Source organism: Orycteropus afer, unplaced genomic scaffold (assembly GCF_000298275.1).
Source record: "Orycteropus afer afer isolate SDZICR_OR568_19922 unplaced genomic scaffold, OryAfe1.0 scaffold00267, whole genome shotgun sequence".
In the NCBI taxonomy this organism is placed as follows: Eukaryota; Metazoa; Chordata; class Mammalia; order Tubulidentata; family Orycteropodidae; genus Orycteropus; species Orycteropus afer.
In genome coordinates, this window is record NW_006921854.1 from 1768228 (window position 1) to 1783620 (window position 15393).

Below are 15393 nucleotides of genomic sequence, written 5' to 3' on the forward strand. Positions count from 1 at the left end.
CGCTATGAGTCGGGGCCGACTCGATGGCAAACAACAACAACAACAACAACATCCACTGCCGATTGGTTTCGTCCCTGAGAGGAAACATAGCTTTCAGTGAGCAGAAAGGACAGCAGGAATTACTTGTTCAGAATGACTCCCCCTCTTGATCACCTGCAACCGGAACAAGGGGTGAGTCCACAAGGCCTGTGTCAAGATGCTCAGTAGTGCCCAAAGTCAAACTGTGCCCTCACCTTAGTTTTTCCAGTGAGGGCACCTGCTTCGCAGATTACGATTTCTTCCAAATTGATGCAGCAATTCTGTGACTAGCATGTCACTGCTCTGCACAAGGAAATTAGAAGCAATGTAGTCTAATGGAAAGAATGTGAGTTTGAGAGTCACACAGCCCTGAAGTCTAGTCCCCCTCACTTGAAGTTTTTTTTTACCTTTTCTGGATCTTGGTACCCTTGTAAAATGCAGAGGGTTGGGGAGAAGCATGGTACCTCAGAGACACTCTGGGAAGATGAAATAAGATGAACTGTACAAGAGATGCACTATGATGCCTGGCTTGAGGTAGTTACTCAACATCGGTTCTCTTTCTTCCCATAGAAAATAGGTTCTCTCTAGTCCTTTTTAGAAATGCAAATACTTCCAGGAGGAGTTATTACTAATACCATGGCAGGGAAGAGTGAATGAGTTTTTTCAGGGAGATGTCCCTAAGAGAAAGGGAAAAAATAATTCTAGAAACCTGGTTAAAATAGATGTTTCATTTGATGTTGCAGACAGGAAAGAAGAAGAATGGAAGGGTAGTAAGGAAAATGTAGAGTGTATTAGTTTCATATCATTGCTGTAAGAAATTACCACAAACTTAGTGGGTTAAAACAACACAAGATCATTTTCCTATAGTTTTGGAGGTCAGAATCCAGAATGGATTTCACTGGGCTGAAACAGATGTTCCCAGGGCTGGCTTCCTTCCTCAGGAGGAGACTCCATTCCTTGACTTTCTCAGCTTCTAGAAGCTGCCCGCATTCCTTGTCCTGTGGCCCCCTTCCAGCTGCGGTCCCACTCCAACCTCTGCTTCCATTGTTGCATCTCCTTCTCTGAGTCTAACCCTCCTGAGTCTCCCTTATGAGAACCCTGGTGATTACGCTGGATCCACTGGGTAAACCAGGCTCATCTCCCCATCGCTAGATGCTTAATCACACCCGCAAAGCCCTCTTCTCCTACGTAAAGGAACATCCACAGGTTCCGAGGAAAGTATGTGGCCATCTCTTGGGGACCATTTTTCTATTTGCCACATTGACTTTGCTCTTTGGTTAATGATCTTGTGGGTGGGCCTTACCTCCTGGATATTATCTGTTCTCTAGTGAGTTCCCTAGGATAAGTTTCCTAGTGAGTTTGCGCCCGGATAAACAGAATTCTTTATGGGGAGTTTCACTGTGAATTCACTCCAGGCCCGTACAGTGCATCCCAGATTATCTGTGAACTGATATCTGTTGAGTTGGTCAAGAGAGACTGTGCAGAGCCGTGGTAGGTGCAATGCACTTAAAGGGATGGAAGACACTTTGCAAATATGCATCTCAATTATGGAAGAAGTGTGAGAGGGAGCAGAAATCAAGGCTCTGAACTGGTTCATTCCAGTGTGCCCTCCTGCTGAGAGCTTGCATTTCCACCCCAAAACCAAAAACCTCACTGCTGTTGAGTTGGATCCGACTCATAGCAACCCCTCCTTGGGTTTCCGAGGCAGTATCACTACGGAAGTAGATTGCCCCACCTTCCTTCCGAGGACTGGCTGGTGGGTTTGAACCGCCAGCCTTCCACTCCAGATAGACTGAGTTGGAATCTACATTTTAACAAGACTCTGATTCAGTATAGCTGGGAAAGGCAAGTTCTCAGCAGGAGGTCCCACTGGAATGAACCCGTTTGAAGTCCTGGCAGAAATACTTGTAAATGTCCAGGATCTGTGACAGTTTCAAATAAATTTCTACCCAGTTTTGACCCTCATATTCAATGTCCTGAATCTGCAAATTGTGCTGATCTCAGCACCCAAAAGTTAATCCATTAAAGCAGAGATGGTGGCTGAAAGCCTCATCTGGTTTCGTTTTGATCCGTATCGATTGCTGTCATCTTCCTTTCTGTGGCGTTGCCACAATGTGCTTTATCACAATGAGAACCGGCTCTTTAATAGTGTCAGCAGACTCATACTCTCAGGCTCTGACCTCGCAGCGCAGGCATTGATCATCTGTGGCACTCTGCACCCCCAGGTGCTGGGAGTGTGAATTGGCTGGAAATCTTTTCACGGCTTCAGGCAAGATTCTCAAAGGCCAGGTCTCTGGCTTTTTCTAGGGGCAATAATTCTGCCCAGACCAACTGTTCCAGGAAACGAGGGTAATTTATGATTTGAAACAGGAAACGTGACAGCATTTTCCTCTGGCATTTTCCCTCGTCAGAAGCCCTTCCAATCAGGGCGGGTTTGTCTTGTCAGTCTAGGTCCTTGCATCAGTTTCTGGAATGCCAGCCTGCGCTCACAGTGATTCTGAAACTGCCAGCTCTCCCCTCCTCTGACCTGTGATATTGTTGCTGGAAGTGGCTTCCCTCTCTTCTCTCTCCTCTAGATGATATCTGCTTCTTCTGATGGTTTAACAAGCATCTGCTTTCAAAACATTTCTTTCTGGTGCCTTTGATCTAGCTTCAGAAGGGCACCGCGGGGGCCAGAGGACTGCACCTGCCTGGCGCAGGCCACACCAACAAAGGGCCATGAGACCTGCAGCAGTGGTTTACAGCCAGCATCATCTCCTACAGGGCCTTTGTAAGGAAACTCAAGCCATCCGTCTGTTACCGAGTCTGGAGCCCCTTGCATTTAAAAAAATTTCTCCTTCAAGCCTCAGCAGCTAAAAGTAGCACAGCCACTTTTGTCCTCAGAGTGAGGAGAAGCGCCATTTATGGTATCCTGTACCGCCAAGCGGGATTTGAAGGAGATAATTATAAAATATCTCTATCGTTAGTTGGGTGTCCAAAAGTCTTTAAGCGAGAGCGTCCTTTTGAAATTCTAACAGGCACATATTGCATTCTGGTCCCCCTAGCTCGTTCTATTTCTCTTATGGCTCTCCTCTGTTTCAATCAATGGTGCTCCTTGCTGCAGGGGAGTGCATTACATTTCTGAATGGATTTTCAAATTGAAAGCAGATACAGACGTCTTTAGAGTCACCAAAGCTTTGTGTTTGAGAAACTTGTTGTTTTTAGTGTTGTGGCTTAGTTCTGCATTCCAAAAACGGCTGGGATGGGAAGACCTAGAGCCGCGGCTTGGAGGATTAGCCCACTGAGTTTCTAAAATCACGCAAGGAAAAACGTAGATGATGCCGTCCCAGTGGTTTCCTCCCCACACAAGGAGGTGTGAGTGCAGAGTAGCTGGTGGGTTTGAACCGCCAGCCTTTTGGTTAGCAGTGAAATGCCTTAGGCACTGTGCCCCACGAGCATAAAAACAAGTTATTTGGGTTAAAATAAAACTAAAACACCAAACACAGTGTCATCAAGTCAATTCTGACCCATAGTGACCCCCACTGGGTTTCCAAGGCTGTAAATGTTTATGGAAGTAGATTGCCTCATCTTCCTCCCATGGAACAGCTGGTGGGTTTGAATTGCTGACTTTCTAGTTAGCAGTCCAGTGTGCCACCAGAGCTCCTTAAGTTAGTAGCAGCACTCCTCATACGTGAGAAGCAGGGTAGTGTTCCCACCCTGGAAGGCCTCCACTGCTCTGTGGACAGACTGTCATCCTGCACTGAAGCTTGTGGCACCCTCTTCCCACTCCTCCCCCCACCTACAATCTCAACCTGTTAATCAACAATGATTAAAACAGGACTGTTCTTTTGCCTCCATGTAGCAAAACCATACAATGAAAGACAGAAGGAAATAACTACTTTGTTGTGTGATACTGAGAATACGTGAACATTTCCTCTTTACATGCTTCATTCAAATGAAGTTATCTAATAAAGAAAACCATCTATCTACAGTTACCATTTCCTTGAAAGGATATACTGAGTTGATGAGATGTTTGACTATAACTGTCGTAGATAACAGATAATAATAACAAAAGCTAATATATAGTGCTCAGTAGATGGGAGGCCCTGATCTAGGTGCTTTGCAACATTAATCCATCTCATCCTCATGACAGCTCTGTAAGTAGATACTACTATTATCTCCACATTTCACAGATGAGGAAATTGAGACACAGAGTGGTTAATTAACCTGATCAAGCCAGTAGAGCAGCTGAGATTAGAAACTAAACAGAATGGCTCCAGAGTCCATATTCTTAATCATGATTCTCTCTGCTTATTTTTTCTTGCATTAAAAAATACAGGCACCAGGCCTTGATAAAATCACTGTAGCTATATATACTTGGTAGCAATTCACAAAAAAAGGGCAAGGATTTAAAGCATGGCTTCAATGAAATGTATTGCATTGACCATATTGTTGGTGTTGTTACATGCCGTCGAGTCAGACCCGACTCACAGAGACGCCTCCGTGGGTTTCTGAGGCAGTATCACTACGGAAGTAGATTGCCCCATCTTCCTTCCGAGGAGTGGCACTGACCATAGGAGAACAGGAATTACTCAATTTTGTAACCAGTAATTTCCAAGAATATGATGGAATATCTATGACATGTCATAATTGAATGAAGCACTATTTTCATCACTTGGGCAATGAATGTGATTTTTTGCTAGTATGATACAAAAAACATCAGTGCAAATCAATCCACATACATCAAATATTATATATGTTTATTGAGAAGTCTGTGACAAACTCGAACACAATGGTCCCTTGGATATTTAATTTCAGGAGTCCACAGAGCAATAATTTTTGTGGTCTGTTTCTCCTACAGGTGCTACGGTAACACCAACAGCTGACAGGAGTCTACTTTTCTCGATGGCATGGTTTTAATCATAAGAATAGAATTTATTTAAATCAATTAATCTGAAGCTCAGTTACTTCGTGTATAAAATGCATTTTAGGTAGTCTTTATGTCAGAGGATTATTATGCAAATCATAGAAAATAATTGTAAAAAACACTTTGTAAATTGTGGGTCCGATATAGAAGAAGCACGTGGACAATGTTCCTTACAAGTGAGGAGGTAGGACTTCATCTCATGGCCTTTGGACTTGATATCAGAAGGCCTTTGGACATGGTATCAGGAAGCCTTGGAGAAGGATGTCATGCTTGAAGTAGAGGGTCGGTGACAAAGAGGAAGACATTCAGATGGAAAGACTGACATAGTAGCTACAACAATGGCATCAAACATAGTAATGATTGTGAGAATGGCCCAGGACTGTACAAAGGGCTGTTATGAGTCAGACTGACTTGACAGCACCTAACAATAACAACAACATATAGATATTACTTAGTATCATTGCTATAACTGAGTGAAGTAAATTTCCTCAGTATTTTAAGTAAATTTATTATAAAATTACTTTGACAATGGAGGAAAGAGATAAGAAATCTACAATTATAACATTCTACAACAAATATCTGACTCTGCTTTTCATCTTTTGCATTAATAGAACACCTCTTACAATGCGATGAACTGGTGTGTGTGTGTGTGTGTGTGTGTATTTAATGCCCTGTATTTGTCATTATTGTAACTACTCATCAAGGCAAGGGAAGAAGAGGGGTAATTACTTATTAGAAATGATGTGCAATCAACTGGAAGACCCCTAAATATATGTTTTTTTTTTTTTTTTTACAAATGAAAGAACAAACAAATACATTTGTATTTCCCCAAAGCATAAAATTCCATAATTTCTTGATGACATGGTTTTATTCAAATGAATGAATCAGGGTTTTCCAGTCTTGGCACTATTGACAATTTGAGCCAGACAATTCTCTGTTGTGGGGGGCTGGCCTGTGCACTGTAGGCTATTTAACTGCAACCTTGGTTTCTACCCACTAAATGCCAGTTTCCTACTTCCCCTTTCCCCAGAGTTGTGACAACCAAAAATGCTTCCAGATGTTGCCAAATGTCTTATGGGCCCAAATCATCTCCAGATGAGAATCACTAAAATGGATGGAATTTTAAAATAATAAAAAAATTAAAATAATAATAAAATCTAGGTTTCAAATATCTTCATTATTTGTGGAGGTGGCTGCTGAAAGGGTGTAAACACACTTATGAATGAAAAAGAAATGGAGAATTTAGAAAACATTCAAGCTTGCATTTGTTCTTGAAGTTTTGCAAAACTGCACAGAAATTATGACTCTAGGTCCAGGTGCTGCTCAGGTGTGGATGAAGCTTTAAGCTCATTGGTATGAAGAGCCCTCTTATCTTGTAGGATTGTCTCCTCACACCTCCTTTTCCAGGATGTCCCTCAGTCCTTCATCTCTCAAATGCCTCACTCCCCACTCACAAGCAGTCTGCAGAGGCAATGACAATTTAAAAAAAAAAAACACATGGCGGATGTGTACGCAGATAAATCTAGAGAGAAGATCCCAGATGCAAACTGAGTGCAGAGAATTCTACCAGAGAATCTAAAAACAGGCATATCAAAGCTGGACTTTTCAGAGGACTTCCAAAGTAATACTCTTCAAGTTTGGCCCTTTCTGATTCCATGTTCAGAAGTTTCTAAAACTGAAAATGGTGATCTGAATCCATTCCCATCCTCACCACCAGGCCAGCATCAAACCCTGCTGGGTGGCTTCCAACTCTGTTGGCAACTCACAGATACTGGTCTGGCACTACTGGCCTCTGCTGGACGCATTTCAGTGTAATGTCCCAATGAAATAATTGGTAGTCTCTGGGTGGCATAAACAATTGAACACTCAACTACTGGGAGTTCAAACCTTCCCACAGGGACTCAGAAGCCATGTCTGATGATCCATTTCTGAAAGGCCAGCCTTGAAAACTCCATGGAGCAGTTCCCCCCGTACACGCAATGTCTCCACGAGTCAGAACCAACCTGATGACAATTCATAATGAAAACAGAGTTATATCCCTGAAATCCTGCCTCCAAAACACACACTGCTTTATTTTACTAACGAAGTACAGAAAGCTTTGAAACAGCTCCTTACCAATTATTGGACTCCTTTTGGATGTTTGGATAGTACTTGTGTGCCTTTGTGGACACAGTTTGGTTATACATTTAATGCCTTGCATAGCAAAAATATTCAGATAGGTTTCTTTTAAAAAAATTTTGAAATATACTTTAAAGAAAAGAAAGAAAAATAAAAAAAACATCTTTATGGCAGCAGTTCTTAACTGGAGGTGATTCTGGCCCCAAGGGCACATTATGCCATTTCTGGAGACATATTTAATTGTCACTAGTGGGGAAGGGGATGCTTCTGCATCTGGTATAGGTAGGTGCCAGGAATCTTCTGAACATACTACCATGTACAGGACAGTCCTTACCCTCCCACACAGAGAGAATCATCTTGTCCCAAACAGTAACAGCAGTCAGTGGAGAAACTCAGCTTAAAGGGATTAACCTGCAAGTTGCTAGAGAAAGCAGTATCTCCCCTGTTAGTCCTTTTCAGCGTAGCATCTAAACACTGGTGCTGGGAAGGACCCTTTGAAAGGATGACAATAGTCACGTAAGACTAGCTTTCTTCCTGCTAAGGGTGATCTATGGAGGTCTGGGCTAGGAGTCTTGTGCAGGTCTGTGACGTTCTGGTGCACAGAGGATGACATTCATAAGAGAGTGGATTTGTCTCAACAGTGAGGACAGCAACAAAAAGCAGCCTCTTAACAACTCCTCGAGACCTGAGCAAAGGTTGGCCCTTGGCTCTCTGTGACTTTTTGGCCATCTCGTTTGGCATCCTTCCCTTGTATCCTTAAGCCTCACCCACTGGATGTCTGGTAGGAACAACGAAATATCTTAGTCTCAAAATCCGATGGCTTGGCTGTTCATGGAATCTAAAATCTGGGTGTGGTAGTTAAGCTGTATGTCAACTTGGCTGGGCTTGGTTTGAGTGGCTGGATGTAGTTGTTCCCCATGATGAGACTGGTACTCAAGTCCATGGTGGAATCGACTGTGAGCAGCTGAGTAACTACTGCAGGGATGTGATCCACCTCCAGTCTATAAGGAGAAGTTTTGAGAAAGGTCTCTGAGCTTTCTGACATGTTTGGACCCTGCACCTACCTGAGTTTTCACTCAGCAGTCCACCACATTGCCTGCCGATCTTGAGATTGTTCCTTGACTTGAACTAGTATCCTCCTGTGTTGTTTGATATTCTTGGGACTGTGCCATTGTATTTGTTGACCTTGGGTTTGTCAGCCTCAGCAGCCAGCAGCCACCTAAGTTAAGAGAAGCCTCCAGCTTCAGTGGGCTGGGAGCAAGAGGCAGAGCTGAAGGCCAAGGTCAAGGGGCTTTTGCCTAGCCCCCAGAGGTGGCACTTTGAACTTGGACTTCTAGCCTTCAAACTGTAATAAATCCTTGTTTGTTAAGGCCATCCACTTATGGTATTTTCTGTTACAGCAGCACTAGAGGACCAAAACACTGGGGTTCCATTTTTTTCCTAAGACCCATCCTGGCTCTCTCCTTCTGATCTGGACATCTGATCTTCAACTTTAGTTCCTGTTACTGAGTTCCAGGAACATCTCCATCTGCTTATAGGCACACATCCTGCCTTGCTCTTAATGTTTTTCTTTTGAAGACTAGACTCCTGGTTCAGAACCAAAGCTGAGTGCCTTAGGTCTGTGACTTATTTTTGGACTACCTGGGTGGGCTAGACGTCCTGAATCAGTGCATGGAGCTGGCCCAATTCTCTGGGAAGCACATCTCTTGGAGTGGGCGATGAAGTGTTAGGATCATCCCTGTCCTTATTGTTCCATCCTGTTGTGAAGTCACAGCCACATTTAGATATTGTTCCCATTGTATGACATCTTCCCTCCATTTAAAATAGCGTATCTATCCCCCAAAACTCCCTATTCCTTTCTGTATGTTCTTTTCCCTCCATAGCAATTATCTTCTTAAAAAACACTATAATTGATTTATTTTGTTTAATTTCCAGCTTTCTCCAGTAGAATATAAACTCAGTGAGGGATTTTTTTTTTTTTCTGTTTTGTTTACTAATATGTCGTCAGCATTTCAATCAGGTCCATAGTAGATGCTCAATAAATTCTTTGTTGAAGTTTGAATGAATATGACCAGTCCTCCAAGTAATTTAAATATAAATTTTGGATGCAAGTAGGAATGAACTGATGATAGAAAAATAAAGTCTCTTTTCAGATAAAGTACATTTAAATGACTTTCAAAATCGAGAAGGATTTTCTAGTTCTTGAAAAGGCCGACATTAAGCTTGTCTCAGGGTATCAATTCTTACAACTATAAAACACCATGACCTTTGAAATGGCATTTAAAATATTCATGCCTCATTTAGATCACACTTAATTTACGGCAATTAATTAGTGTTACATGAATTAACTGTTTACTAAGTCACATTCTATTCTGTCCAGTGCTACCTAACCTTTGTGTCTGATCTAAATGGCATAAGACTTGGTATTTAATTGCTTGGTATTTAATCACATTTTTATTAGAAGTAATAATGGGGCAACTATGGTTCAAACCCACCAGCCACTCCTTGGGAGAAAGGTTGGGCAATCTACTTCCGTAGTGATATTGCCTCGGCAGCCCAAGGAGGGGTCGCTATGAGTTGGGGCAGACTTGACAGCACATAACAACAACAACAACATGTGATCCCAAATGAAAAGACCATAATAACTAGTTTCAGGAAGACTGGCTATTTTAGGTGCTAACAGACAGTCTAACGTCATATGTTTGGATAAATTTTTTTTAACTCAGAAAAAGTAACTATTCTGGACTTAAAAAAAACAAACTTGTTGCTATGGAGTGGATTTTGACTCACAGCTCCCTATAAGACAGAGTAGAACCACACCACCAAGTGTTTACCCAGTGGCTCCACTGAAAAAAGACCTGGAGATCTGCTTCCATAAAGATTCCAAACCCCCAAACCCATTACTGTTGAGTTGATTCTGACTCAGAGACACTATGTTGTTGTTGTTGTTATGTGCCATCAAGTTGGCCCTGACTCATAGCAACCCCTTTTTGGGTTTCTGAGGCAGTATCACTATGGAAGTAGACTGCCCCATCTTCCTTCCGAGGAGGGGCTGGTGGGTTTGAAGCGCCAGCCTTCTGGTTAGCAGTCAAGTGCCTTAGCCACTATGCTACCAGAGCTCCTCAGAGACACTACAGGACAGTAGAACTGCCCCACAGTATTTCCCAGGATATAAATCTCTACTGAAGCAGACTGTCTCATCTTTCTCCCACGGAGTGGGTTCAAACTGCTGACCTTTCAGCTTGCCGGTGAGTGCTAAACCACTGCACCACCAGGACCCCTCCATAAAGACTGTTGTTGTTATTATATGCCTTCGAGTCAGACCCAACTCATAGCAACCCCTCCTTGGGTTTCCGAGGCAGTATCACTATGGAAGTAGATTGCCCCATCTTCCTTCCGAGGAGTGGCTGGTGGGCTAGAAATCTGAATTCAGATCACTGGGTCTAAGGGAAGGCTTTCTCCCTCTGCTGGTTCTGGAGGAAGGTCTTTCCCTCTTCAGCTTCTGCTTCTTGGTTCCTTGGAGATCTCTAGTCATCTTAAAGATTAGAGACCAGAAAATCTTATAAGGGAAGTTCTACTCTCTCATACACAGTCACTGTGAGTCGAAATCAACTCCATGGCACCTAAAAACAGCTGGGTTCATTAGATGTGAGGACTGAAGGACGAACCCTTGGGTTTTTGATTTGAGCTACCAGGTGGGTCCTGGTGCCAAAAAACAAGAGGACAAGCATGGAGGAAGTATATCATTATTCAGCAATTCCCTTTCCCTGCTGTTTCCGCAAATTCTCCAAGGTCTACGTGTTACCTTGCTCTCTCCTGACCCTATCACCCCTTGCCTATAAGTAGCACCTCATGCTACCGAACTTTAACTCACTCAATTTGAATGGCCCTGGCTGCTTCCAGATCCAGCTGTTAGCTTACGATAAACCCAAATGGACTAATGTGTCATTGAATATAAATATGGGAATCTGCCCAGGGGGACAAATTTTTACACTAATAATGTTCTTCCTGAAACCATGTCCTAGCCCATTGCAGTGACTCAGTGGGAATTCAGGCACCACAAGAGACAATCTAAGGGATCCATTCTTGGATGGCAGGAACCTTCTGACATCCCTCAAGTCACAACACACAACGAACATAGACTCTCTCTGCCAATGCATATAGGCAGGCCTATATAAATGGTGTCCTGGCGACACACTCTGCCCAGTCCCTCTATAACAAAGACTCAAAAAATGAAATGAAACAGATACAGATGACAATCCTGGAATTACGAACATCAAATGAAATGACAAAGAATTAGCTTAAACACTGATTGGAAAAAATGAAAACAGTGTTTGAGGAGAGAGATGGAGCAGCGACCCAACACAAAGTAGCCATTTTGAAACACAAAAAGCAACATACATGGTGAGGAGAAGCCAACTTCATGGAATCCCCATTAAGACAGAGGCACACTGTAAACAAGCCAGGAGTAAACCAAGGTGAGCAGAATGGAGCTAGATCTAAGAGAGGAAAGTGCAGGGAAGCAGGTGAGAATTCTACTTGTAATAGTGACTGCAGAGTGAAGAGGGAGCTAGTAAAAGGGGATGAAACCACTCATTAGTAGTGAGACCTAGTCATTTGGGTTGAGGGCCCACATGGAAGGGAAGCCTGTGAGGTAGTGATTGGAGACATTAGACTCTGGGCAGCCCCTTCCTTGATTGAATTGGGCAGGAACCATATAATAAGCTGAACTCATCCAGAAGCACACTCGACCAATGCCAGTGAATGGTGACCATAGAAGTGCATTCTCCCACTTTCTCCACCACCTTCCTGGTGATCAGGGATGAGCATCTCCCATTTGCCCACCAACCCAATGGCTAGGGATACCTCCCCTGTCATCCCTCCCACCTGCCCAGTTCACTCAGACCACCTCCCTCCACCAATGGCCCCCTGCCACAATGTGCTCACAGAGGACTGAGCCACGTATGTGCAGATCTTGCTCTGTGTGCACAGAACCTGTGTGATTCACAGGGCTCGCTCTCATGGACCACAAGCTGTACCTGCAGCCTCTGCTGTTGGAGGTATGTACACGTGTGGTCCATGCACCAGGATCCTGATGCCTCCAAGAGCACGATCCATGAGCATGCACTCCTGAGGATCACGTGGCAGCCTGCCACTACTGAGGCTGGCACTGCGAGACTCAATGGAGAGGCCACTGTGTGCCCACCACCTTAGAAGCATGTGTGACTACTCCCATGCCACACTTTCTTTTCCCTTATTGTTTTATTTCTTTCTCATCACTTTTTTCTTCTTCTTTTCCCCCTTCTTCTTTTTTATGTATTTTCTTCTTCCTTTATTTTTACCCATTTTTTTTCTCATCCCTCCAACACTTTTTTTCTGTGTCCCATCCAATGGGGGGCAGGCATTGTTTCCCCACTAGTCAATCACACCTACCAACCACTTCCCCATCCAAAGGGTGAGTACCACTACCCACACTTGTACCACTTGGTCAGTGACAAATGGTGGACAACACTTGCTCACCGCACCCACAGCTGCTTTTCATGACCAGCACAGACCTGCAGCCACACTTCCACTAGTTATTCAACCCACCTGGAGACAGGTGGGGAGCTCCCACTGCTGCCAAACTAGCAACCAAAGTAACACACCCTACTTTTTAAACAAAGCAAAACAAAAAAATCAGGATGAAACAAACCAACACATAATCAATAAATGAATATAGCAACTCAAAATGTCTCAAAGACAACATACAACTTCAAATCAAACTAACAAACAGGACAAGTGTGCAAGTAAGTGACCCAACTAGAGAGCCAGGAAACTTCCCTGAAGAAGAACAGATTATAGAACTATCTAATAAGGAACTCAAAGATTTATACAAGAGATCCAGGAAACTACAAACAAAATCAAGGAAAAGACAAACAACACTGTAGAATAATTCAAGAAAATATAAGAGCAAAATTGCAAAATAAATAGACTATTAGAAACCATACAAAAACAGTGATTAGAAATCCAGAGGGTTAACACTAAAATTTTGGACATAGATGACACATTAGAAGGACAAAAGAATAGAATAGAATCAACATCAGACTAGATCAGTGAATCATGAGACAAATCCCTTGACAACTATTTGTATGATGGAAAATCAGGAAAAAGAATGAAGAAAAATGAAGAATGCCTAAGAATTATGTGAGATGCTATCAAGAGGAAAAATTCATGTGTAATCAAAATTCCAGAAGAAGAGAATGAAAAAAAAAAAAAAAACAAAAAAACCCAGAGAATTGTCAAAGATTTGGTAGCAGAAAACTTCCTTAATATCATGAAAGATGTAGAGATATCCATCTAAGAAGCTCAATGAACTCCTTACAGGATAGACCCCAAAAGCAAGTTACCAAGACTTATCATAATCAAACTTTCCAAAACAAAAGATAAAGAAAGAATCTTGAGGGCATATCAGGGAAAATGATATGTTACCTACAAACAGGAACCTGTAAGACAGGCTCTGATGTCTCAGTAGAAACCACAGAAGGCAATAGGATGACATATATAAAACCCTGAAGGAAAAAAAAAATGCCAACTAGGAATTACATATCCAGGATAACTGTCCTTCAAATATGAGCAAAATTAGGACATTTCCAGATAAACAGAAATTAAGGGAATTTGTCAAAAGCAGACCAACCTTACAAGAAATGCTGAAAGGAATCCTTTGGACAGAGAAATAACATCAGGCAACAACATGAGACTAAGACACGTGACAATACCACCCAGAAGCCAACCCATAAAAATAATTCTCAAAAATAAAATAAACTTACAAGACTGAAAATACGGATTCAGAGGTGTTGATCTATAAATGACAACAACTACAAAGCAGAAAGAGAGAATAAATGGTATAATTACAGAATTTCCAAATAGGATGTCAGGATGATATAAATACAGAACAGACTGTTTTAAATTTCTTGTTGTTATTGTTGTCATGTGCACTTGAAACAGACCTGACTTACAGCGACCTCTCCTTGGGTTTCCGAGGTGGTATCACTATGGAAGTAGATTGCCCAACCTTCCTTCCAAGGAATGGCTGGTGGGTTTGAACAGCCAGCCTTCTGGTTAGCAGTCAAGTGCCCTAGGCACTATGCTACCAGGAAGATAAAAATAAATTACAAGGTAACCACAAAGAAAATTAATAAACCTCTTAACTAAATTAAGAAGGAAGAAAGTCATAAGGACTGACTCCCACCCCCCAAAATAATCCACTGTCAACAAGTCAATTCCACCTCATAGTGACCCTATGGAACAGAGTAGAATTGCCACCATAGAGTTTCCAAGGTCATAAAGCTTTATGGAAGCAGAATGCCTCACTTTTCTCCTGCAGAGTGGCTGGTGGGTTCTAACCACCAACCTTTGGTTAACAGCGAAATGCTTTACCCACTATACCACCAGAGCTTCCATAAGGACTTAGTAAACACAAATTCAACAGCAATGATGCAAATGAAAAGAAAATATGATAACAAAATGAACTTAGCACAGAAAAATAAATGGAACAAAGAAATCATCAACACCACAATTAAAAAAAAAAAAAAAAAAGAATGACAGCAGTAAATACATACCAATCAATAATTATACTGAATGTAAGCAGAGTAAATGCACCAGTGAAGAGAAAAAGAAAAGGAAGGATAAGAAAACAGGACCCATCAATATGCTGCCTATAAAATAATATGGACGAAAGACACCAGGGACACCAAGAAAAAAAAAAAAAAAGAATGACAGCAGTAAATACATACCAATCAATAATTATACTGAATGTAGGCAGAGTAAATGCACCAGTGAAGAGAAAAAGAAAAGGAAGGATAAGAAAACAGGACCCATCAATATGCTGCCTATAAGAGACTAAATATGGATGCAAAGATAAAAATAAATTAAAAATCAAAGGATCGTCTGACTACCACTGTCAACCACTCAGATGTGGATCTATGTAGCAGATCCTGGATAGAGTGGGAGAACAATGTGGAACAAAACTCAAAATCATAAAAAAAAAAAAAAAAAAAAAAAATGAAAAAGGGGCACCAGGTTTGCTGGTTTGATAGAGTCTGGCAGAAACCCTGAGACTATAGCCCCTAGCTTCTCTTCAGGTCTGGAATTGAACCACTCCTGTGGCTTCCAGTCAAATAAAAGACAGGCATATGAGGTCCACATTTACATTAGGTAGATACACTCTTTAGAGAGATCAGTCATGGCAGAATAGAAGGATTGTGTGTGCACAGGTAGACAGCTCAGGGAGCAGGAGTGCATAGGAGGGAAGGCCACAGGGAAAAGGTAACTATGGGTAGGAAGTAGGAAGAGAGCTGTTGCATTGTGGGAAA

At 42.2% G+C, this 15393-nt stretch overlaps 1 protein-coding gene across 1 annotated transcript in view; it reads right to left on the minus strand.

Annotated features, from left to right (window-relative positions):
- Nucleotides 1-15393, minus strand: part of PLPPR1 (phospholipid phosphatase related 1) — a 122374-nt gene that overhangs the window by 18229 nt on the left and 88752 nt on the right. The window lies entirely within an intron of this gene.